Source organism: Monodelphis domestica, chromosome 8 (assembly GCF_027887165.1).
Source record: "Monodelphis domestica isolate mMonDom1 chromosome 8, mMonDom1.pri, whole genome shotgun sequence".
NCBI lineage: Eukaryota > Metazoa > Chordata > Mammalia > Didelphimorphia > Didelphidae > Monodelphis > Monodelphis domestica.
In genome coordinates, this window is record NC_077234.1 from 67,084,859 (window position 1) to 67,110,284 (window position 25,426).

Below are 25,426 nucleotides of genomic sequence, written 5' to 3' on the forward strand. Positions count from 1 at the left end.
TCTGAGGTCACTTGTAGCTCTAAATTGTACCACCTTCGACCTATTTTACATTGTGTGACCAATCCATCAAAGGCATCCGCCAGACAACCAACAACCTAGAGTGGAATCTGATAAGACTTCTACAGGCCACCAGGGCAAGTGCTCTCTAGTCAGGCCCGTGTTTTCTTGTTTCCTTTGGACTCTTCAAAGTCCCCCACTGGCCCCTTCCAACTAAGGGCTGCTTTTTCTGTAAAAGAAGCCCCCTTTTCCAAAATGACCACTTTCCCTCCTCACTTCCTCTAAACAAAACTGCAGTCCTAGAAAAATAAGATGCCATCTGATCATTGGGTTAAAGCAATTCATCGAATAATAATAGCAAACATTTATAGTACACTTTGTGCTTTAACTATTTTATCTCATTTCAAAGGAAAAGGCAATCTAATAATAATAAAGAAGATTAGTCCTGAAAGAGAGGAAAGACTATATTTCCCACCTTTGACTGGAGAAGTGGGGCGAGGGGGATAAAATGATAGTACCTGATATTTATATGACGCTTTAAGGTTTGTTAAGTGATTTGCATATATTGCCATCTCTTTTAATTGTCACAACAATCTTGAGTGGAGAGTGATTAAAGGCTGTTCTCTGGTTCACACAACGAGTAAGCGAGGCAAGGTTCCAACTAGATCTTTCTGATTCCATGTCTCACAGCCTAGTCACTTGCCACCTAGCTATTTGTTAAGGCTAAGGCGTTCTTGGCCGTATTTAATTTTCTGTTTGCTTGTTTGTCTGGGAGATCTCACTGGGTGGGGTATTTTTGGAAATGACTGATGGATGGCAAAAGGAAAGGCATGACAAAAGGCATTAAGGAGTGAATGGCAGGTTTACTCTTCCAGGAGATATTTCTATTTAACTGAGAATGTGTTAACCCCAAAGAATCTCTAGTTCCTAAAATGTGTCTCTATATGGGGAATGTGTTTGTCTTCCTTCATAACAAATATGCAGGTGAAAAAAAAATGCCATCCAGTTCTCCTACCCTCAACTTTCTCTGAGCAACACACCAATGGGACAGCAGAGACCTCTCCCGTTGGGAGGAGAGACAGTCCTGGCTTTGTATATTGATCCTAAGCAAAATTCTGAAGCTAGATTTGAATGCTACCATCCATGCCCAATTTCCACCTCCTGGTAGCCTCTCAATTGTCCAGAAAGAGTTTACTATCTGAATTCCAGAAGGATTTCTAGAAGACAGCTTTCTTGGTGTGTTTAATTGTGGGGAGAATTCAGAATCTCTCTCTCCCACTGTTTTATTGTTCCTCCCACTCTTGGGACTGAAATGATATCTAGTGGCATTAAAAAGTAGCCTGCTATGTGGGGGCCAAGAGAGGTGCCCACATACGCAATATTTCTTCATGGGTAGGGTAAGCCTTATGAGAAAGCAGCTTTCTTCTGCCTCTGATCTGATGAGTTCTGGGTAGTACTACTTGCCCCCAAACTTGTCCCAGAATCTTTCAGATTTCATATTGTATCCCATGCCTCAGTTATCCCAAAGGTCTGATTCTGGGAGCTGATTCCAAAGGACTAGTTTCTTTTATTGATTCTTTATACACCCACCCCAAAGTTTTATGTTAGAAAAATCTGAAAAATAAAGCTCTTAGAGGGAGGATGTGGGGAAGATTTTATTTTATCCTCATGGAAAAAATGCATTTAATACAAAAAAGATTCACAAGAGTCCATGAACATTCAAATGGGCTTTAGAATGACTTAATATGGTAAACATACCTTGAGGACTTCCCTTCATCTTAGAACTGTACTGTATCACAAAAACAACAGTGTTGGTGAGGCCCAGACCTTTGCTTCCACCATGACCTGGCTTTATTTCTTAATTTTCAGGGCATTTCTCTTCTGGCAGTCTTGACCCTTCTCTGGGATAGGATATATTTTACCCTAAAAGGAGATGCTTCTTTCTTTCCTTTTTAACTTCAATTTCTTTTTGGAGGGAGTAGCAAAGTAGGATATTTAATTTTTTTCCAGATTACATATAAATAAAATGTCTCATAATTGTTTTCTGACATTTTTCTATCCAAGACTTTCCCTTCCCACCTCCTTGGGATGGCAGGTAACATGATATACATTTAACGTGTGCTATCATGCAATACATATTTCCATGTTTGTCATGGTTTGAAAGGAGATACATATTGCTAATATAAGAAAAATACTCACGAAGGGAATAGAATGAAAAGTGGCATGTTTCAATCTGCATTCAGATTCCATCAGTTCCTTCTGTTGTGGAGAATAGCTTGCTTTGTCATGAGTCCCTGGGAGTTCCCCTGGATCTTTGCATTACTGATAACAATTAAGCCGCTCACAGTTGATCATTGTGCATTATTGCTTTTACTGTGTACGGTGTTCTCCTGGTTTGGCTTATGTCACTTTGTCTCATTTCATATCTTTCCAGGTTTTTTTTTTTTTTTGTGATCTTTCTGTTTGTCATCTCTTACAGCACAATAACATTCCATTATAATCATATATTTCAACTTGTTCAGCCATCCCAATTGATGAATAAGGAATTTATTTCTTCCAGATTAAAATATATTATAAGAATTCCATCTTTTTCTCATAATGACAGTCAGAAAGCTTTATGGGAGAAGATAATAGTGGCATTCTATAAAAATTTCCCAAGGTGATTATCCCAAGTATCATTACCTCTATTTTAATGGACTGTAATGGATTTGTAACACCAATGAATTTGTCTAATCCTTTTTTTAAACCTTCCATCTTAACAATCTATATTAAGTATTGGTTCTAAGGCAGAAGAGTAGTAAGGGCTAGGCAAGGGGTGGGGGTGTGCGTGGTTAAGTGACTTGCCCAGGGTCATACAGCCAGGAAGGGTGTAAGGTCAGATTTGAACCTAGGACATCTCGTCTCCAGGCCTGGTTTTCTGTTCATCTAGTCACTTAGCTGTCCCATCTAATTCTTTTTTTTTTTTTGAAGCGTGTTATATTCTTAGCTTCTTCGAGTTAACTGGGCTAAGGACACTATTGAGAAATTTTCTCCTTCTAGAAGACTGGTGCATGTAAGTCAAGACATCACCCCAGGATGTTATTGGTCCTCTTCCAAAATGAAGAACAAACAATAGCTCAAACTTGGAAGCTCTCCAATTTGGGGTTACCTCTGAGATGATTCTCAAAGTTGGTGCTGCTTTACCTTTACCTTTGCAGGTAAACCTTTCTCCTGAGCCAGGAGGCTAGATTTGGGTATCGTGCTGCCTGATGCTTTCCTGCTTCCATTCATCTCTCAATAGAAGAGTTTGGGCTTCAGGAACATTGTACATGATCTTGTTGTGCCGAGTAGGCATGTGTGCTTGCTACTTCTCTGTGCATCTGTTGAAAAATGCTATTAAATATTCCTAGAGAAAAGGGAGGGAGAAGAAAGAAACCTCTAATTCCTGATGTACTTTGAAAGAAAGCACAGGGAAAAAGACAAGCGGTATCCTTGTATCCTGAGCCCCATGTTCATCTATAAAATGGAGATAATACTACTAACTACATAAATACATACTAACTCCGTCCTAGGGTTGTGAGGATAAAATAAGATACTATTTGTTGGGTTTTGCAACCCTTAAAGCTATACATGTACTTAAGCAGATATAATAGCATGTATAAGTCTAAAAGCTGCCTCTGATACTGTAAAGATAAAAATAATTAGGGTAATCACTGAGGGAATTTTTATAGAATCTACCTACCATCTTCTCTCCATCTTTTCCAATTCTAGCTGTCACCATGAGAAAAGATGGAATCCTTATGTCATAGAATCATACATTTTAAGTTGTAAGAAATCTCAAAGGGCACTTCCATTTTATAGATAGGGAAACTGAGGCAAACAGAGGTTAAGTTAATGACTTGCCCTGGATAATATAGATTGTAAATTACTTGGGGCAGGATTTGAATCTAGATCCTTCTGACTAGAACAGATCTAGCACTCTTTCCACCATGTCAACTAGCTGAAAGATATTTCAAAACCTATTTTTAACCCTAAGTGATCTTAGACAAGTCAATTAATATCTCTGAGCTGGAGTTTCTGCATTTGTAAAATGGGAATACTAATATCTGTATTATCTCTCTTACAAGGCTGTTTTGAAGCCCAGATAAGGTAATATATGTCAAATGCATGGCAAACTTGGAAATGCTCTAAGATGCCAATTATAATAATACTTTCCCTTCATTCATCATCAAGCTATTGTGAGGAAAGTGCTGTATAAGTGGAAATTTTCTACCTTTGGACTACATTCCCCAGAATGCCTTTTCATTACCCAGCATCCCTTTCCCTTCATCCTCAAGCTTGCCTTGTTATGCTATTGCTTATAACTTTCTGGGGCTCCTATCTCTTTCTCTTCTTCATTGAGACCGAGGCTTAAGTTAGTTAGCTCCCTTTTAACTCTAGTTTTTATTTTAATAAATCTTATAAATGTAATACTTGAGTTATTATATATTAATTTTAATTCTCCCAGTGCTTTATAGATCAACGTGATCTATAGATGTGAGTTGTTTAGAATCACACACATATGAACCTAGATCATCACTTCCCATCACTGTTCATACAGTCTAATAGGGATGTGTATTTATGAGGGCAGCTAGGTGGTGCAATGGTTAGAACACCAGGGCTAGAGGTAGGAAGACTAATCTTCCTGACCTTAAATTTGACCTGAGACATACTGGCTTTGTGACCCTGGGCATACCACTTCACCCTGTTTCCTCATCTGTAAAATGAGCTGGAGAAGGAAATGGCACACACCTCCAAAATCCCTGCCAAGAAGACATTAAATGGGATTATTAAGAGCCGGACACAACTAAAAACGAGGGAACAACAACTTGATTTAAGCCCCTTTACACACGGATACCTATAAACATATATAGTGTAGCTATGATTATATAGAATTTTGGTGAAATGCCCCAGAGAATTTTGTTGTTCAGTCATTTTTCCAATGTGCCTGACTCTTCATGACCCAATCTGTGGTTCTCTTGGCAAAGATACTGGAGTGGTTGGCCATTTCCTTCTCCAGCTTCTTTTACAGAGGAGAAACTGAGGCAAATAGCGCTAAGGGACTTGTCAGGAATCACACAGCTGGTAAGTGTCTGAGAGAACTTAGTGTGTTTGAAAACTATATTTACACTTCAGATCAATTCCAACCAGTCAGGAGAAGTCACTTCAAATAAAGGAGGCAGATTCCTGAGCCTGCGATCCCTTGGCAGAGTCTTTTACTGATTTGAAAAGGATAAATCATGTGCCCACTTTGATGAACTGAGCCTATGGATCAAACAAACCCCCGAATATACACGCTTTTGAGATAGTCTCTGCATGTATCTCCAGTGAGGTTCTAAAGCAGGTGGCCTAAGCTTCCACACAAATAAAGCCATCATTTCAGCATGTTCGTGTGATTACAGATAATAATTATTTCGGAATGCTAGCTTACTCAGGTGCAGCATTTTGTACAATGTGTCGTAACGTGCTATTTATTCCATTATAGTTCATTCAGACTTGCCAGGTAATTGCCTTACTGAAAACCAGATTACACATTGTTTAGATGTCAGATACCCGAAAGAAGTGCCAAAGAACCCTCAAAACAAGGGAGAATTACCCGGGAGGCTCTAGAGACAACAATACCTACCTAATACAAGCCTCCGACATTTTTCAGATCAGGTGTTCCACAAGGGCGGGCCAGCTGCTTCAGAGAAATCTTGAACCTTTGACAGGCCCTCTGCGGAATATTTTTTGGGGATTTAAAAAGGATATTTTTTCCATAGTATTTCTGCTCTAGGACTGCAGTAAGGTCAAGTAGGAGATAGGGAGAGAGGCAATAGGAATCAGAGAAGAATTGTCATTGTGGTATTTTGTTAGATCTCAAACTATAGAGCTACATATTCTCCAAACCATGAATGACCTCAGCCTCAACATTCCTTGGTTTTTGTAAATTGCTTTGACTGGAAAAAAATCTTTACTTCATCTTTAAAAAAAATCTTTACTACTGGCAATGAATTTCTTTGCCCTTTAAGTCTTGGTATAATATTACTGGTTCCATATTTGGAGATTTGAAGATTATGAGATTATAGGGCTGTAAAGAACTGCAGAACTCATCCAAACTACTTTATTTTACAAATGAGGAAACTGTGGTTCAGACAGGTAGAGGTTATACAGCTAGTATGTGGAGGGTCAGGATTCGTGTTCCATGGACATAGCCTTTAACAATCCGAGGTCTTCTCCATGCCAAGATAAGAAATCATTGAGTATTATATTACTCATAGCTGTAGATCAGGGAAGAATTTATAATCAATGACAGATAAAAGAGATTATAAAAGACAAAATAGGTCATGCTGGTAGTGAACTAAAAAATTCCAAAAAAATTCCAATATCAGTGTAGGTAGAATAAGGAGAAAATATATAGATCAGAAAAAAATCTTTGCCATAAACATCCCTGAAAAAATTTGATATCAAATATTTCTAAAGAATTACTATAGGAGGCAGCTGGGTGGCTCAGTGGATTGAGAGTCAGGCTTAGAGACGGGAGGTCCTAGGTTCAAATCTGACCTCACATACTTCCCAGCTGTGTGACCCTGGGCAAGTCACTTAATCCCCATTGATTAGCCCTTACCACTCTTCTGCCTTGGAGCCAATACACAGTATTGATTCTAATACGGAAGGTAAGGGTTTAAAAAAAAAAGAATTACTATAAATCTACAAAAATATGAACAATTTCACAACAGTTAAGTGTCAAAGGATATAAACTACAAGTAAAAATGCAACTCATAACAATTACCTTGAATATATTATTCAAAATCACTAATAACCAGAGAAATGAAGATTAAAACAATTTTGAGATATTACCTACTAATATAAAATTGTCAAAGCTGGTCAAAGATGGAAAAAATTGAATGTTGTGAGGGTTGTGGGAAGATTGATACCTAATTCATTGCTTATGATATGATGTTCTAGCCATTCTGGAAAAAAAAATTTGGAATCATGCAAGAAAAGTTAGTAAATTGTTTGAATCCTTTGTTTCCTGGGTGTGCTTCTGAGTTTATAACACAGGAAATCAATGTTAACAAAAAGATCCTGCTTTTCCAAAAATATTTGAAACATTATTATTTCTAATAGTTAAAATTCAAAGAAACTTATGTAGCAAATACTCAGAAAATGGAATTTAATCCTAGATTATTTAACTTTTAATCTAGAACTTTTTCTACCATGCCAATCTAATGAAATGATATTATGCCCAAGAAACAACAAATATGAAAGATCCAGAGATAAAGAAAGACTTGTCTGAAGTGAAGCAGAGCAAAGAAACAAAACCAAAAAATTATTTTTCTTGGTAGCTTTAAAAAGAATTTATTAAGTTCTTACTATATGCTGAGTGCTCTGCTAAGTTCTGGGAATGCAGATACAAGAAAAAGAGTCTCAAAGAGTTGACAATGTTATTGGGGAAAAATAAAATCTGTAAAATAGTTAGAAGAGGGTGGCGTTAGGGTAGGACTGGGGGTGAGATTGGTGCCTGGCAAGTTGGGGTAAGAGAGTGAATGGCAAGATGGTAGGAAAATCCAGAAAGAGAGCAGAACTGGTGGAGTTGAGAATGAAGTGAGCATGGTCTGGACCCCTCATGAAATGGAGGTAGAGAGCAGATGAAGACAAAACATCTACTAAAAACCAAGTCAATTGCACGAGACACTTTTGATACCAAATTATTAAAGTTAAACTCCATATTCTTTTCTGAAAACAGAAGACAACTACAAAATTGGTGGGTGACATGAGCTGAATTGATTCTATCAGGTGTTCTTGCCCAATTGTCTTCAGGTGTAGGAGTGGTTTGGAAATTTTCTGAGAAACATTTTCCTTGTAAGTCAAAACAAACAAGAAGACTATGTAGGTATTATACCTCACTTCTTCTAAACGCTGATTCACGGGGAGCTGAGTCACATGGCTGGCTTTTCACATTGACCTTAGAAATCTAAGGTTTTATCCAGATAACTATCCAGTTTCTCTTCATTTAACTCAATACAGATCTAACTCCAATTCTGTGTTTTCTTTAGGAACAAGAAAATAGAGTCTCTGCTCAGCAGACAAAATATTTTGATCATGTTGTCAAACGATGTGTTTTGAGTTGTTGTCGAGTTCATTTTTTAAGATTGCAAAATAAGACTGTAGTAACCAATGAGTCGAAGCTATTTATTGCTTTGAAAGCTTGACTTAGCCATTGAACATCCCAACTTTGTTTGCTAGTCCCTGTAGTAGGTCCAAAGGTGGAAGAAATTCATGCATTTAAGAAGTAAAAGAGAAGAAAGACATAAAGAAATAGAGACATCAGTAGATCTATTCAACTTGTGGGGAGGGGAAAGGTTAGGAAAGGCTAGGAGGGAAGCTATGTGGGTCAGTGGGATAGGATGCTGAGCCTGGAGACAGGAAGACTCATCTTTCTGAGTTCAAATCTGACCTTAGATACTTACTAGCTATGTGAACCCGGGCAAGCCACTTTACACTGTCTGTCTCAGTTTCCTCATCTGAAAAATGAACTGGAGAAGGAAATGGCAAACAACTCAAGTTTCCTTTGCCAAGAAAACTTGAAATGGGAACACGAAGCATTGGTCATGACTGAAAAGAAATAAACAAATGGAGAGAAGGAGCTTTTACCTAAAGTTTATGGAAAGACCACAAGGAATTGGTGATAGAAAACATGGGTTCAAATTCTGACTAAGAAATATACTAGCTGACTTTTAAGGTCTGATATGTTAATGCATAGAATGAAGGCATGCACACTAATGTGCATCAGAACTGGTTTTATTTAGAAGAAACATGTTGAAAAAAGAAGTCTCCCATGATTTTTGTTGAAGATTAATAACTAATATTCTTAAATTCCTTTGAATGAGAGGATAATAAAACATGTTTTGGTGTCCAGAGAGTATGTATCACTGTACATGAATGGTGGTGGGGTGGGAAAGTAGGTTTCCCACCTAAGCTTCCTCTTGGTGGAGCAGTTGGGAAGGGTTTTATTTTTTCCTACCAAAGAAATAGAGGTTAGATAGACAGCATGTACAAAAGAAAGAGTGCTAACTCAATTCAGGGAATTGTTCAGTCAATTCCAACTCTTCATGATCCCATTGGAGATTTTCTTAGCAAAGATATTGGAGTAGTTTGCCATTTTCTTTTCCATCTTATTTTACAGATGAGGAAACTGAGGCAGGCAGGGTTAAAGGACTTGTCCAGAGTCACACAGCTAGTAAATGTCTGACTCTGGAATTGAACTTGGTAAGATGGGTGTCTCTGTCTCCATCCTAGGGCTCTACTCTACAGCACCACCTACAGAACCCGAGTTTAAATCCCACTTCTGCTGCTTTCTACCTGTGTGATATAAGCAAGTCACTTAACTAACCACTTTGGGCCTTAGTTTCTTAATATATAAAATGAAAGGTTAGGACTAGATCAGGATCCAGCAAATGATGCCTCCAGGGCCAAACCAGTCTTGTCACCTGTTCTATTTTGATTTTTTGGTGCTTGTGAGCTAAGAATGGTGTTTGTATTTAAAAATACGATAAAACTACATTTACAAAAGTAAATAACATTCTTAGCTCAGGGGATGAATAAAAATAAGTGGCAGGCTGGATTTGTCCATAGGTCATAGTTTTTGGACCCCTGGACTAGCTGGTTTCTGAGTTCCCTTTCAGCTATAGATCTAGGATCCTTTTATTCTGGATGTCTCACGTGGCGTCCTTGATTACCAGGAGGGAGAAGCGAGTTCAGTGAACATTACCAAGATGATGGCTCCCAAGAAGCCTTATTTTTCCTTAAAGCAAGTCAAGCCAGGAGCCTCATTAAAAATTTGGGAGTGATCCTACTGGGTACTTTTGGACCTGAGTCCTGGTTCTGCTAATTCCTACTCATTTGGCCCTGGGAAAGTCACAAAATTTGGGCAACTACGGGCCCATGTTTCCTCATCTTTAAAATTATAGAGCATGGAACAGCCAGATAGCACAGTAGATAAGATAGAATGCCAGACCTGGAGTCAGGATTCAAATCAAATGAGATCAAATTCAACCTCATCTGTTTCCTAGCTGTGTCACCCTGGGCAAGTCACTTAATGACAATTACTGTGAAGATTGGATTTGGTTCTCCCCTCATTGTAACAATAAAGGAAGAGCTCTAGAACTTGTTGCTCTTCGGTGATTTTCTTGTTTATAATAATATAATCTAATGGTATTATAGGTTTATGTTATTATGAACAAGAAAGTCTCTTAGTGTGTCATAATTTATCTGGGTTTATGCAGAGAGTCTTCTCCATCAGTCCTTCCTCCTCCTGAAAATTTCCCCTCAGGAACATTCAAAGTTCGATCATGTCTAAGTCTTCACCAGAAAGGAAGAGGGCTCTCAGTTTCTTATGCTGCCCTGTCAGAATCCTGATGAGGTAACAACAGAAGACACAGATACACAAAGATTAGTCATTGAATTGACAGAGTAGGCTTAGCTATTAAAAAATTTCCTACAGACTCAACATGGTTTATGGAGAAACTCTTCATCCGTCTGGAAGAACCATAGACCTTCGGGCCATGCATCTAATCTAATTCAAATTGTTAGATTAATCTAACTAATCTAATACAAGTAATCTTGTAATCAGTTAAGGTCAAATCATACCTCTGAGGCTGTGTATTAAAAATAGTCCAGTCAATTGGTAAGCCAGTCCAGTGGTCCTTCAACTCTGTCTCCTTTCTTCCCTCCCTTGGAAAATAATTAGAAAGAATTGGCATATGTATAACTCTTCAAAGTTTGCAAAATGCATTACAAATATTATCTAATTTGACCCATACACTAGCCTGAAGAGGTAGGTGTTATTATGTCCATTTTATAGATGAGGAAACTGAGGCTGAGTGAGGTCAAGCGACTTGCCCAGGGTCACACAGCCAGTAGGTTTCTGAAGATGGATTTGAACTCAGATTTTCCTAACTTCAAGGTCAGTACTTTATTTGTTGTTGTGACGTCTAGCTGCCATGTTACTGGAGAGAAAGGAACTGGAAGGAGACATACCATCTAGCCCGGAGAAGAGATACATATTGAAGGCAAATGGGTGATCACTTGAGAAAAGAGAGATAATGCCCAAGAGCAGAGAGGGACACATTTTTTAATTTAAACCCTTACCTTCCACCTTAGAATCAATCCTGTGTATTGGTTCCAAGGTAGTAAGGGCTAGGCAATGGGGGTTAAGTGACTTGCCCAGGGTCACCCAGCTAGGAAGTATCTGAGGTCAAATTCGAACCCAGGACCTCCCATCTCTGGGCCTGACTCTCCATCCACTGAGCTACCCAGCTGCTCCTGAGAGACACATTTAAGGAAAAGCACATAGATGCATAGATGCAGAAAGACAGCTCAAGGGAGGAAACATTGTCAAGGAGCTCAACCCCTTGCACTAGAAAAGAATGCCAGCTATGAGCTTAAGAAAAAGACTTCCTCTACCCAGGAGCTGCGCATTTATCCTCTGTATGTTCTCCGTTAGAGCGCCCCACTGCCATCAAACTTGCAGTTACCGTATACTCCTCCCCTGAATGCAGATATATAAGCCAGTGTCTGGGGACTGCTGATTTTGCCTTTCTGCCCTTGGTCCTTATTATAGCGCCTGGCACAGAGAAGATCCATAAATGCTTCTTGACTGACTAACTGTATACTTGGAGGAGAGTGTGTTCCAAGGTTCTGGAGGATGGGTTTGTGCCAACTATTTTTACCAGTCCGGCTTAGTAAAATCCCTTTCTAAGAGTTAATTCTTTGTCTGTCTGACTGTCAATGGGGGGCAAACCAGTGGGAGCTCAGGAGTGAAGTTTCCTACATCCTCTGAGACCCCAAGTTGTCGCTTACCCTCTGGGGCCCAGCACAAAGGTGACATAAACACATGAAGGGCGCACACTGAGGGTTTTACTTAGCTAACCTATTTTAAAACCAGAAAGTCGAGCATTATTCTTTTTAAAAGGAAACATTGCGACTTTGCTCAGGAATGGGACTGTGAAATGTGCACCAATCATCCCCTTTAAAGATCAAGACCAGATTCCTTAAAAATGGCTCAGCCTATCTTATGCACAGAGTCCTGAAAATAAATTGAAGTAAAATAGCAACACAGTGGGGCTATGATATACTTTCTGTCTCATCTACGTCCCTGCTGCCTTTGTAATATAAATTTCTCTGGAGGAAATAATCCATGAAATTTTATCAAGACATTTGCTTTCATGATACCTTACTGTACAAAGGAATGGCAGAAAGAAAGCAAATGTTTAATTTCCATATTTTTACATCTAATTAAGTAAAAAAAAATGCTCCATTTTCCTCTTGACTGTTTATGGCATGAATGATTGTGGCAACTTAGCTTGAAATATGGAAGAGGATGATAAAAACCTACAAACATAAGGAAAAAGAAACAAAGAAAGAAGGGAAGCCTTAGCAAAACAAAGGGAAAGTAAGGTTGGTCTCTCTGAATTCGTTTTTTGGCTGTGGCTGGAAAGCAAACTACCCGGATGAACAAAGTTTTGTACCCAAGTAAAAACTTTTCCCTGCTTTTAAGTTGTACCTTCTACCTGTGTACAAGCTAGTGGCCTCTGGCCCAAGGCGGATTCAAGCAGCAAACCTCCCTGCTGGCCCTCTTGTGGCTAATGCCACTAATAGCAATAAGCTTTGTGTAAAGCTTTGGCTGCAGCAAAATGGAATCATTGACTTTTCCTTTGAGGTCTTATTTCATTCAGATATCTCATTTTCAATCAAAGTGGGTTGGACAATCAAACTGAATTCTGCTTTCAAGTCTAGTATTTATTAAGGTGTTGATAAATTACATTTCACTGTATCAACATTTTTAGTAAAATAACATATAATTTGGTAAATTTTAATGTAATATAATTAGTTATAATTAAACCTGGAGGAATGCAATTGGCTTTTTGAAATGGGGCCAATTTTAATATTGCCATATCCTGAAATAAAACCTGGAAATGAGTTTCTAACTTGTGAGTGCCTCACATTGTTATTGTTAAAATATATTTTTAAAAATGTAGTTTTTTCTCTTCCTCTGCTTTAAAAACATCTTTCCTATATCCCCTTCTCTCTTCTTACACAGACAATGGAGTTCAGGTCCTTGTCATCACTTGCGTGGACTTTTCGGCCACCTCCCAGACACAGATCTGACCATGTTATCTATTTAGTAAATGTCACTGGTTACTTATTACCTGTCCTCTGTTTGTCATTTTGAGTTCTTTAAGACCTGGCTTCATCCTACCACTCCAGACTTACTACAAATGATGGCCCCCTTCCCGTTCGGCCATGCTGCCTCTCTTGCCTCTCATACTACACACTCTAGTTCTTACTGTGAATGAAGAAATTTGGGAACAGACAGAAGAAATGACTTGCAAAAGCAAAGAGAGAAAAATCACATGGGACACAGATCATCAGGGGAGGAGAGAGAGAGAACAAGAAGACAGTTCCATGGAAGATGGAAGAAGGGACAGTTGGACCCCCCAGCTGGCTGGACTTCATTTTTCTGCCTGAAGGTAGTTTGAAGACAGACCACTTCATCTCCTCTCTGGCCATTGCTTTTCTACTTCTAATGTGTGCTGAAGAAATAGTTAGGCTTGCCCAGAAAAGACTGGCAGAATTACAGCCATCTTCCCTCTGAGGAAGGTATTTTCCTTTCTTTTGTTGAAGAGACTTATTTCAAAGCCTTCAAACAATATTACAACTTAAAAGATTAGGGAAACCTTTCCCTTCTTTCCCAATCTCATCCTAATTTCCTTCTCCCCAAAGAATAAAAGATCCTTTAACTAAAGAAATTAGTTTGAAGGATTATTGTTATTAGAGAGAGGAATTTAACTTACCATCTGTGAAGAAAACCTCCATTAGGTTGGTGAAGGAAGAAACAGGAAGTAGAGAGGGGAGGGGGCTCAAGAGTCAGCTTCTTTAGGTTAACTACTTCCTGGTGTAACATCTTTGGATTTCCCAATTATATCTCACCAATTTCTCTCTCTAATACATTACCTTTGTGACTTTGTACTGTGATCCAATGCTTTTGGTGTTCTTCATTTCCTTCTCTTAGAATTCCTGGTTTCTGTCAAAAGCAACCTGCTTTTCCCAGTTCCTTCATCCCCCAAATTATACTTTCTCCCTTTTGTATGTGTATTGTACAGGGATTTGGGTATGGCAATGCCATCTTCCCCATTAGAGATAGTGTAAACTTCTAGAGCAAGGGTTCTTCATGTTGGGTCCGTGAATTACTTTTTTAATGATATTTTAATAACTGTCTTTCAATAAAATGCATTCCCTTTATAATTTTTTACATTTTATTTTATGCATTTAAAATTATACTGAGGAATCAATAGACTTTGTTGTTCAGTTGTGTTTGACTAGTCCTTCATGATCCCATTTGGGATTTTCTTGGCAGAGATCCATTTTCTTCTCCAGTTCATTTTATAGATGAGGAAACTGAGGCAAAGAAGGTTAAGTGACTTGTCCAGGGTCAGACAGCTAGTAAGTGTCTGAGGTCAGATTTGAACTCTGGAAGATGAGTCTTTCTGACTCCAGGACTGGCACTGTCTACTGTGCCACCTTTATGCCCATATACACACAGACATACATGTACATATATGAGTGTATGCATGTATGTGTGTGTATGAATCCAGATTAGGGCATGCTGAATGGGCAGATCATTGTGTTAACCCAGCAGAATGTATTTTAGGATTGGGGCTATGGGTAAGCAAAAGTGAATCTAAAATTCTATAGATCAGTCTGTATCACATTTAGCAAATGTGACGATACAAAGGTGTAACACTTTCAAAATTGAAATGAATTTTATCCAGATAGTTTGCCTGTATAGTCTTAGAGCAGGAATGTATATATATATATATATATATATATATATATATATATGCACATATATATTTAGAGTAGGAATATATTATGGAGAATATTTAATTTTCTTTTTTCTAAGAGTGATGCACACATAATCTAATGTGATTCAGCTAGGTGGAATAGAGGATAGAATACCTGACAGAGTCAGAAAGACCTGAGTTTGCCTTACATTCTTCTTAGCTCTGTAATTCTTAATCTCTGCTTAACTCATTTTCCTCATCTGTAAAATGGGAATAATAGCAGCACTTGCCTTCTGTGGTTGTTATGAAGATAAAATCTGTCTATCGCTTTGAAAACATTAAGGTGCTAAATTATTATTATTATTATTATTATACAAGGCACAGAAATGTAATATAAATGGAGCTCGATTCAATGTCAAAGGACTTGAGTTTAAATCCCAGCTCTATGACTAATTACTTGTGTTATTTTGGGTAAGGCATTTCACCTTCATAGGCTTCAGTTTCCTGTGGTTGGACTAAATTATCTCTGAAGCTATTGCCAGTTCTAAATGATCTGATTCCTTTGGAGCACACACATGAGACTCAGAACGGAGCCTACTCGGATTGTTAGGATTCTTTCTTTAATACTGGCAACATTTTAACTCGGTTTCTTTTCTATGACACATCAGTTGGACTCTTTAGCTCAGAAAGATCATTTATGCCAATGAAAGCCACAATTACTTTGTAATTCCACGGCAGTAGCAGGCAGAACAAACCACAATGTGCCTGTCTCAGGAAGGAAGGGGGTACAGGGGATAGAGCACTGATCTCAGAGTTAGGAAGACCTGAGTTGAATACATACTAATTATTTGACCTTAGGCAAGTTGTTTACCTTCCATTTGCCTCAGTTTTCTCAGTGGTAAAATAGGGATGATAGCACCTATGTCCCAGGGTTGTTGTCAGCATCAAATGTAATACTATTAGTACATAGTAGGCACTATATAAATGCTAGCTATTATTATCATCCCAGAAAAATACTTATTATTTCACTTCTTTTTTTTCATATGTTTAGAGTTAGGAATGATCTCAGAGCTCTAATCTAACTCTAACTAATCTAACTCTAAAACTAATCATTTTACACATGAAAAAACTGAGGCCCACTGAAGTGTGGTCACTTGCCCATGATTATACAGCTAATTATTGGTATAAGTGGGATTACAAGAAGCCAGGTGTCTCTTAATTCTAAGTCCAAGACTCTTTCCTCTATGCCTTGCAGCCTTGCTTAAAAACTGAGGCAAAAGGGGGTGAAGCCACTTGCTCAAGATTATTTAAATAGTTCAGTCAGTGAACTAGCATCTATCAATTGCTTAATATCACCTCATCCAGAATGATTCCCATCTTCATCCTTGCATCAGTCTTCTAGAAAGTTACCCAACATGGCAGATGTCTTTATCTAGGTCTCTGAATATCTCGTGGGTACTATTGCAACTTTTGGGCCATCCATGCATTATTTTTTACTTTGGTTTCGTGCCTGGCCCCTTCCTTGTGTTCAATTTATGCCTGTTCCTAATGCTCTCTTTTACATGATGAAATATTACTAAAAAATCATTTTTGGACTTCAAGAATTCTCATGCAATCATGGTAATTTCCCTTGACTTTTGCTACTTGCAAAGAACTAATGGATTGAATCAGTATTCTTGTTGTCATGTCTGTTTAGGTCAATGTCAATTAGTCTTTGCCTAAAGTTTGTTTAATATTTCAAAGTAAATAAGGGCTTACTTCCTGATTCAAATTTAGGATTTCAAAATTCCACATTTGTTTTTCAGGTTAATAAAAAGCCAAAATATTGCTCAAAACACGAGAAATCAACCAGTCAAATGGTGTTGGAGCTCATTGACTTATTCCTATTACAAATATATTCTAATATTTTAAGTTATCATTCACTACATGTTAGCCTACCATGTATCCACCATTGATTGGCCTCTCAGTTGCCTCAAAATCTTATGTAGAAGGAATTTAAAGCCTGGAGGAATAGATTTGAAAACATAATGGCAAGAAGGGAGTCTATGTGATAGTTAAATCTCTAGTGTTTTATTGAGTGGGACAAAAGGCCAAATCCCAACTGTTGTCATTTATGTGTGGGATAAATCAGTGTATTTTCATTAAAATCCTATTTGGCACCCTAATGACATTGATTCCAAAAAGATGTTCATGAAGTTGTCTTTACCTGCCTTGGCTCAGTGGATAGAGAGCCAAGCCTGGAGTTAGGAAGAGTAATGTTCCTGAGTTCAAATCTGACCTCATATATTTACTACCTGCATGACTCTGGACAAGTCATTTAATCCTGTTTGCCACAATTTTCCCATCTATAAAATGATCTAGAGAAGGAAATGGAAAACTACTCCAGTATCTTTGATGAGAAAATCTCAAATGAGGTCACAGAGAGTTAAACACAACTGAACAACAACAAAACAAATGTATGATAAGTTCTTGAATCATCTCAGCAGATTATATACTAACCCACCCTGGAAAATTTGTACTGAGTGGAGAAAGCTTTGGCCATACATCCTTGCCAAGCTCTATGCTGGGAGCAGCTGAGGTGAATTGATCTACATCTTAGGGGTTGCCTGCCACTGTGTCTGTCTTTGACAGAAGTGTCGTGATCAGTGTCTGGTCTGAGGATTATGTACTGGGTTCAATGTTGTTCTTGCTTTAATTGATTATTTGATCGATGGATCCATGCATTCATTTATTTATAATTGTCTGATGAAAGAGCTATAAACAACCATGTCTTTGTAAATGACATCAAATGAAATGAACCAGAGACGAAAGAAAGGAGAGAAATTTCTCTAAGTAGAATGATGGAGGCTGACTCATATGTTTTGATTAAATAATCCACATCAACCATAGACTCAAGAGTCTGAGAAACCATGCATAAGAAGGCAGAACCAAGGGGCAAGTCACAACAGCTGCTCCAAAGATACACAGAAAGCTGTGACTGATTCCTCTCATTCCCTCCCCTTTCCCTTCCTAGTCTGATCCCCAGTTCTCATTGCTTCCTACTGTTGAGTGGCTTATATTGAATTGAAGGCAGTAATAATATTGTAAGAACTCTTAGAAGAGACTTGTCAGGCTCATTATAGCGCCTCTTATCAGCTAAGCCAAGAATAAGCATGGATTATTTGTCTACTGTGAGTAGAACAAGTAGTTCTAGGCACCGCGGGTACAAATGAAAAAGTGAGACAGTCTTTGCCTTCAAAGAGTTTATAATCTACTTGCTACTTAAAGAAAGAGACAAAAGAAATAGTTTATTATTGTTTCCTCTATTGCCAAGATATCCTCACATGAAGAGGAGAAGAGGATAGAATAGGATGAAGAAAACAGGTAATAACAGAGAAGAATTCTGCTGGTCTTGTCTTATGTATCTTACAACCTGGGCTGACATAAGATGTGATCTTTCTGTATATTTCCTTTAGAACTATGAGTGGAAGTTCTGGGAATTCTATGGGATCGGGTGTAGTATGTTGGCTTTTCGGGTTTGCCAAAAAATATTGATAAATGACTAATTTTGTGGTTAGAGATTAAAGTAAAAAATAGAGCTGTCCTCTCTTTGGAAGGGTCGTACAAAGCAAACCCGAGGAACAAGGTAATTGCCATTGACCCCCCATTGACAAAGAATGGGGATTATTTGCCATAATAGCTCCCCGTTTGTCAGTAGGAAAAGCAGAGGAAAATTCCCATGGGTTTTCAGGAATCTAGAAATCTAAAGATATTAGTTATATTTTAATGACAACCAGTCAGTCAATCATCAATCTGTGGCAGGTCTCATTGACCTGTTAGCAAAGGAGAATATGAAAATGATTTATTCTGGAAAATTATCTGTGAATTATTTGAATGATGACACCTATAGCCTTTGGTTCAGAATTTTAAATTCATGTTTTAGTGTATCAGAGCACTGGAATTGAAGGTAGGAAGAACCGGGTTCAAATGTAGTCTCTGATGCTATTATCTGTTTGGTTCTGAGAAAATCTTTTCACTTCTGAGCCTTGTTTCCTCATCTATAAATTGGAACTAATAATACCTGTTGTAACTACCACATAGGGGCTATCTATTGTGGCATGAATTACAATGACAGGAACTTTAAACATGACATAAATATCAGTTATTATTATTGATTTTGGCTTAGACTTATTATTATTTTTGTATTTATTTGACGCTTCAGTGGCCATTTGGTCCAACATACTTATTTTACACCTGGGGAAACTGAGATACATGGAGTTTAAATAAGTTGTCCAGAATAACACAGCTCCTAAGTATCTCTGCTCGGATTTGAAAATAGGTCTTTGAACTCCAGAGTTGATTTCAGTGTATGGGGTTAGATTTAAACAAAAATTCCCATTTGGTTTTGGGTTTAGTTAGTATCTGAGCATCATTCTCACATTTGGGGTTAGTACAGATTGGGGATCTCAAGTGAGTCCAGGTTTTTTCTTCTTCTACACTCTTGCATTTCACAATTATTCACAGAATTTTGGAACTTTTTCAAGTAGGACCAGCATGAACAGAATCTCCTTTTGTTTGCCTTAGAAGAAAGAATATTCTTTACAGTTTTGTTTTTTTTACAGACTTCTTACTTTTGGAGTCCAATAGCACCATCTGTGTATTGGGATTTAATAATCCAGCCAGTGTCAGTTTTTTTACCAGTTCTTCCCCTAGCCCTGCCCTTCTCCAACTTTTCCATCTATGTTTGTTGACACTTCAAGGCCCCAAGCTCTCTACTGAGTTTCATAAGGAAACCCCTATAATTTAATGTCTTGCTGTCATCTCCAAGTGCTCGGGGCTGTCTTTTCTGCCCTGCTCAGATATTTTGTGGCTGTTTGTCCTTTAATTAAAGGGAGCTGCCATCACTACCGATTCTGTTCATTGTTGGATTAACTTTCAAACATTAAAGTGTGTGTGTGTGTGTGTGTGTGTGTGTGAGGAGAATGGGGGAAAAATGTGGTTGCATTAAGCATGTTCTTTCAGACCCACAAACCTTAGAGAGCAGCACAGAAGCAAGGGTCCCACCCTGCCTTCCTACCCTGACTCAACTGGTTGAGGCAAGTTGTTCTGGTTGGAGTTTTAGCAAGTTGCTTGAACAGGCTCTGAAGATGAGGGAGAGGGAGAAGGGAAGGGAAGAAAGATGGAAATGAAAAAGGACAGACAAAAGGAGAGAAAAAAGAAAGCGAAAACAGTATACAAAAAGAGAAATGTCGAAGATTTTTTTCTTTTTAAAAGCCCCTTTTACAAAACTTTTGGCTAGAGCTCATAATTGCACTTCCTTTCTTTGGCTTTGAGGGTCACCTTTCCTTAGATATTTTTTCATTTTTTTAAATTTCTATGGTCATCTCTGAACAAAGCCAGCTCCTGGTGTCCCAGGTTCTCCATCTCTCTCTGTTTCTTCTCTGTTTATCTGTCTTTCTTTGTTTCTGTCTTTGCCTCTGTTTCTGTCTCTCTTTCTTTGCCACCTTCTCAGTATTTCTTTCTCAGTCTCTCTAACTCTGTCTCTCTGACTCCCTGTCTCTGTCTTTCTTTCTCTTTTTCCCTCTCTGCCTCTCTGTTTATCTCTCTCTTTCTCCGTGTCACTCTCTTTTTCTCTCCCCTTTTCTCTGTCTCTATCTCTCTCTGTTTCTGTTTGTCCTCTGCCTCCTCCTCTCTCTCTTTCTCTTTTTCTCTCCCTATCTCTCTCCCTGTCTTTTTTCTATCTCTCTATGTCAGTCTCTATTTCTCCCTGTATATCTTTTTCTCTACCTTTCTCTTTCTGTCTCTTTCTCCCTATCTTTCTGTCTCTTTTTCTCTCTGTCTATCTTTCTCTTTTTCTCTCACTGTCTTTCTTCCTTTCTCTTTCTGTCTCTCTCTGTATCTGTTTTTCTCTGCCTCTCCCTCAGTCTCTCTTTTTCTCTCTCCTTGTCTCTTTTTCTCTCCCTGTCTCTTTCTGTCTCTCTCTGTCTCCATCTCTTTTTCTCTCTGTGTCTATCTCTGTCTGTCTGTCTATCTCTCTTTCCTTCCCCCATCCTTTCTTTTCTTTTTTCTTTTTTACAAAAAAAAAAAGGCATGAGTGGGAAAACAAGAATAGTTTGGCATTATTTTCTCTCCCTCAGGCTTGCTCCCCAGTCCCGAAAGTGCTGACTCTTCTTCCATTGGAAGAGTAATCAAGGGAGTAAACTGGAAATGCCACTTTCCCTGTCAATACTATGAATGGGAAGTCTCATTAGGACTGGCTTCCCACTAAGCAAGTGATTGGACAAGGGCCTATAACTATTCCCTTCAGGGGAAAGATGGGAAAGGCAGGGAAGTGTTTACTTGTCAGTACTCTTGAAAAATTCTGTTTTCTATACTTGAGTATTCATTCATTCATTCATTCATTTGACAGACATTTATTAAATACCTATTATGCTCCCCATATTATACTAGACATTAAAGATAGAAAGAAGGAAAATGAAGCTATTCCTTTCCTTGAAGAGGTTACAGTTTAGACTAGAAGATAATAATGAGATTAAGAATAAATAGCACCTCACTTTTATATAATGCTTTAATGTTTTGCACTACTGGAGTCTACACCTGGAAGATAGTAGAGTTTTTGCTGGAGAAAGTAAAACAGAAAAACTCTTTTGATGCTGGTATACATATATACTACAAGCCTAAATACATATGTGGAAAGTTTATTATATTAAAAGCTGGCATATAGGCTGGGAGGATTGAGGACACTGACCTGGGTCCTTCACTTATCTTTTGGTCTGGTTCAGATGCACTTGCTTACGAATCTGGGAAAGAACTGAGGAGGAAAGTGGGCTTTACTGCCCTAATATTCACACAGATACTGTGCAGTTTCTTTATTGGACACTTCTCTGTGAGTTGTGGGGATGCAGACTCTGTGTGAGGGGTTAAATAGGAATTTTAAGGGATTTTCTGACTGTCAAATAGTTGTCTGGAATACTGGACTTCAATTTAGTACCAAATTCTGGCAGTTAAGAGAAAAGAAAACAACATCAAAAATCTTCATCTTAACTTGGGGACAGTATTTCTGATTCTTGTTATTGACCCCTTACCTGGAAATAACAGCTCATTAGCTCAGCTGTAGACTCAAGAGAAAAGCTCTTGAGTTATTGCATCTTAATAAATGGAGCCAAGATGGCCAGCACGTGGCACTGAAGAGATGAAATGCTTAATCTGGCAATTGACAGAAGATCGTTCTGAACAGTGGAGCAAAGCCCCAGCAGAGATGGTACACCCAGGGGAAAAGAGTGACCAAACATTCAGAAGTGGTCAAGTGAAAACAACTTAATGAAGTGAACAGACAATAGAAGCAGCTCTGAAATATAGGAAATGAGAGCTCTTTCTTCAACTCATCTTTTCTATCAGATTATCCCATAGTATACTGGGCACATGCCTAGAGGAACTCAAGCGTAATCAAATATATTAGTCTGTCTTTCTTCTCCTTGGCTAGAGAACCTTCCCCAAAATTAAGTTTAAGGAAACTAGATTGGTAATTCCTTCTATTTAGTTCCTTCCTACTCCATGCTGGAACCAAAAGCCAAGACCTTGAAGGAGGAACACATAGGATAGAACTGGGAAAGGGTTATGGACCCTCTGTAACAATTGCTAAACCCAGACAAGGGAGAAATGGTAGAAACTTATAGATAGTAATGTCCTATTTTCTCATCTTGTCACTCTAGAAATTAGGGAGGAATCCTTTGATTGATTCTGCTGACTAGTTCCATCAAGCACATCCTTCCACTCAAACAGGGATTTAGAGTTAGAGTCACCATTACCAGTTTAATCTCATCAGGAATAGTTGGTTCCCTGCAGAGAAATGGAAAATAACATTTTATCTTATCCAGGGCATGAAAAGGGAAAAAACAGAAACTGGGAGCTGTTCAATGGATTCTTGAAATGAATCCATCTTTCCATGAGGAGTTAGAGGTAGACATTGAAGACAGGATCTTATCAACTTAGCATCTATTTTTTTGCAATTGATTTATTTTAAATTCCAGTCTCCAACCCTCACATTTTCATGACTTGTAAAGAACAAAGAGGTTAGCCTGATTCTTTCTTTCCCAGTCAAAGTGACTGAGAAGAAAAGGATGAATATGAGCAATTTTGAGAAATATGAGAATACTTATATGAAAGGCAAGCAAAACAGAGAAAATTAAACAAACAATAAGAATTCATAAAGGACCTACTATGTGTTAGACCCTGAGGATACAAATGCAAAGAAAGAAAAAAATCCTTCCTCTCAGTGAGCTTACATTCTAATAGGAGGAGATAAGTACATATATATTATATACAGGCTAAATAAAAAAGAAATAAAATAAAATGAATACAAGGTAATTTACTAACAATTGGAAAAGGGGATTAGGAAATACACCATGCAGAGAACAGTATATATACATTGGCCACAATGATAAAATGAATGACTATAACACTAAAAGGCAGCTGAAGTCATTAATTACAGTAAACAATCTTGGATCCAAAGAAAAGTAGTCCTGTTCTCAGAAGAAAGGCAGGAGACTGTAAATGAAGAGTGTGGTATATTCTTGTCAAACATAATTGCTTTGTTAGTTAATTTTGCTTAACTTTTTCTTTGTAAAAAAAAGGTGGAATCAATGATGGTGGTGATAGTGATGGTATACATGTTTATGTGTGTGAATATACTGATGCAAGAAACCCCAACAACTAATCCAAATCCTAAAAGCATCAGTGAAACACACACACACACACACACACACACACACACACACACACACAGAGAAACAGAGAGATGGAGAAACTGAAGAAGAGAGAACACAGAGTAAGAAATACAGGGAAGGAAGAAGAGGGGAGAGAAAAGGAGATATAGAGACACACAGACAAGAGACAGATAGATGGACAAACACTGGAATGGAGGTTTGAAGTCCTGGGTTTAGGGATAGTCTTACCTCTTATATACTCATTATGATGCCAAATAATTCACCTTTCTTCTCTGGATCTCTCAGTTTTCCCATACATGAAATAAAGGAGTAGACTAATCAAGGATTCTTAACCAATTTTTGTCCATCTGATAAAATTCACAGACCCCTTTTAAGAAAAAAATTTAAAGTATAAAAAATGCACTTTGTTACAAAGGAAATGAATTATATTAAAATTCTATTATATAAAAAATGGTTGTAGATTTCAAGTTAAGATTCTCCTGAGTATATGAATTCTGGAATAATTTTTTAAAACTGTCATTGATATATAAACCTGAAAGTTTGCAAAATACTTTATATATATATTATCTATTTTTAACCTTAACCCTGTAAAATAAATCTATTTATTTTCAAACTGGATCTGTAATATCATCGATATAGTGAATTCCCAGGGAGGAATTTCATCTGTTCTGCATATTAAAGGTTTCAGAAAGTGTCTGTGACTTGTTCAGGATCACATAGCTAGTATGTATCAGAGGCAAGACTTAAACTAGATCTTTAGAACTCTAAAGCTGATTCTCTTAACACACCATGCTCCCTAGATAGGCTATTTTTATAGTTATCATTACTCCTATTCTGCAGATAGACAAACTAAGGCTGAGAAAGGACGGCTGAGAAAGGGAGTAAGTATCAGAGGTTTGATTCAAACTCAAGCCTTCCCAACTCAGGTCAGATATTCTCTTCACTATCCTGAGTCATGTATAGGAACTCTTTCACTTCTGATATACAAAAGAACAGAAATGGAATTGGAGAAAGGCAAAGTAACAGGAAATTAAAAACGTGTATCTGCCAAGTGTTTTCTGTAGAACATTGACTGAGAGCACCATATTGCTTCTGGATGGGTGGCTGCTCCTTTCCATGTTATGGCTGTAATTTCCATTTATAGCTCTCTATTATTGCTTGTGCCTTAGAGGGTAGGGAGTTTGTTTGGCTTTGCCTCCCCAGTCAATTAAGTACTCCAACACAGGAATACAGTGGATGTTTAATTAGCACGCTGAGAAAGTAAAAAGGCTGCCACTAGTGATAGTCTTGCAGGAGGTTTCACAAACTCTTTACCTTTTTATCTTAATGTTCATTTGTTTCAGTCATATCTGACTCTTCATGATCCCATTTGGAGTTTTCTTGGCAGAGATACTGGACTGGCTTTCCATTTCCTTCTCCAGCTCATTTTACAGATGGGGAAATTGAGGCAAACAGGTTTAAGTGATTTGTCTAGAGTCACATAGCTAGGAAGTGTCTGAGGTCAGATCTAAATTCAGGAAAATGAATCTTCTTGACTCCGGGGCGAATACTCTAGACACTGAACCACATAGTTGTCCTTCTTTCCCCTTAAGGTCCCCTCCCCACCACCACTGCCTTATTTTCTGCCTTAGTAACAACTCTATGAAGTACAAGGACTAGGCGAACAGGGTTAACTGAGTCAGCAAGAATCACACAGCTAGGAAATCACTGAGGCCAGATTCCTGGCTCTAGTCCTGGCTCTCAATCCACTGAGCCACCCAGCTGTTTCTCCTTATGGTTTTAAAAATATGATCAATGCTGGGATGTTGTAATTAAAGTAACTCATATTAATGTGATGCTTTATGGCTTGCAAACAACTTCTTTTTATTGTTGTTGTTG

The 25,426-nt window shown here is 38.1% G+C and overlaps 2 long non-coding RNA genes across 3 annotated transcripts in view; one reads left to right on the forward strand and one right to left on the reverse strand.

The window, feature by feature from the left end:
- The window catches only part of LOC130455934 (uncharacterized), a 69,072-nt gene that overhangs the window by 27,143 nt on the left and 16,503 nt on the right, over positions 1–25,426 (forward strand). The window lies entirely within an intron of this gene.
- LOC103103191 (uncharacterized) lies at positions 1,651–13,915 on the reverse strand. The gene is made up of 3 exons (XR_471996.3): positions 13,854–13,915; positions 10,648–10,731; positions 1,651–10,412 (listed from the first exon to the last, which is right to left on the reverse strand). It is a non-coding gene; the product is annotated as an uncharacterized LOC103103191 (long non-coding RNA).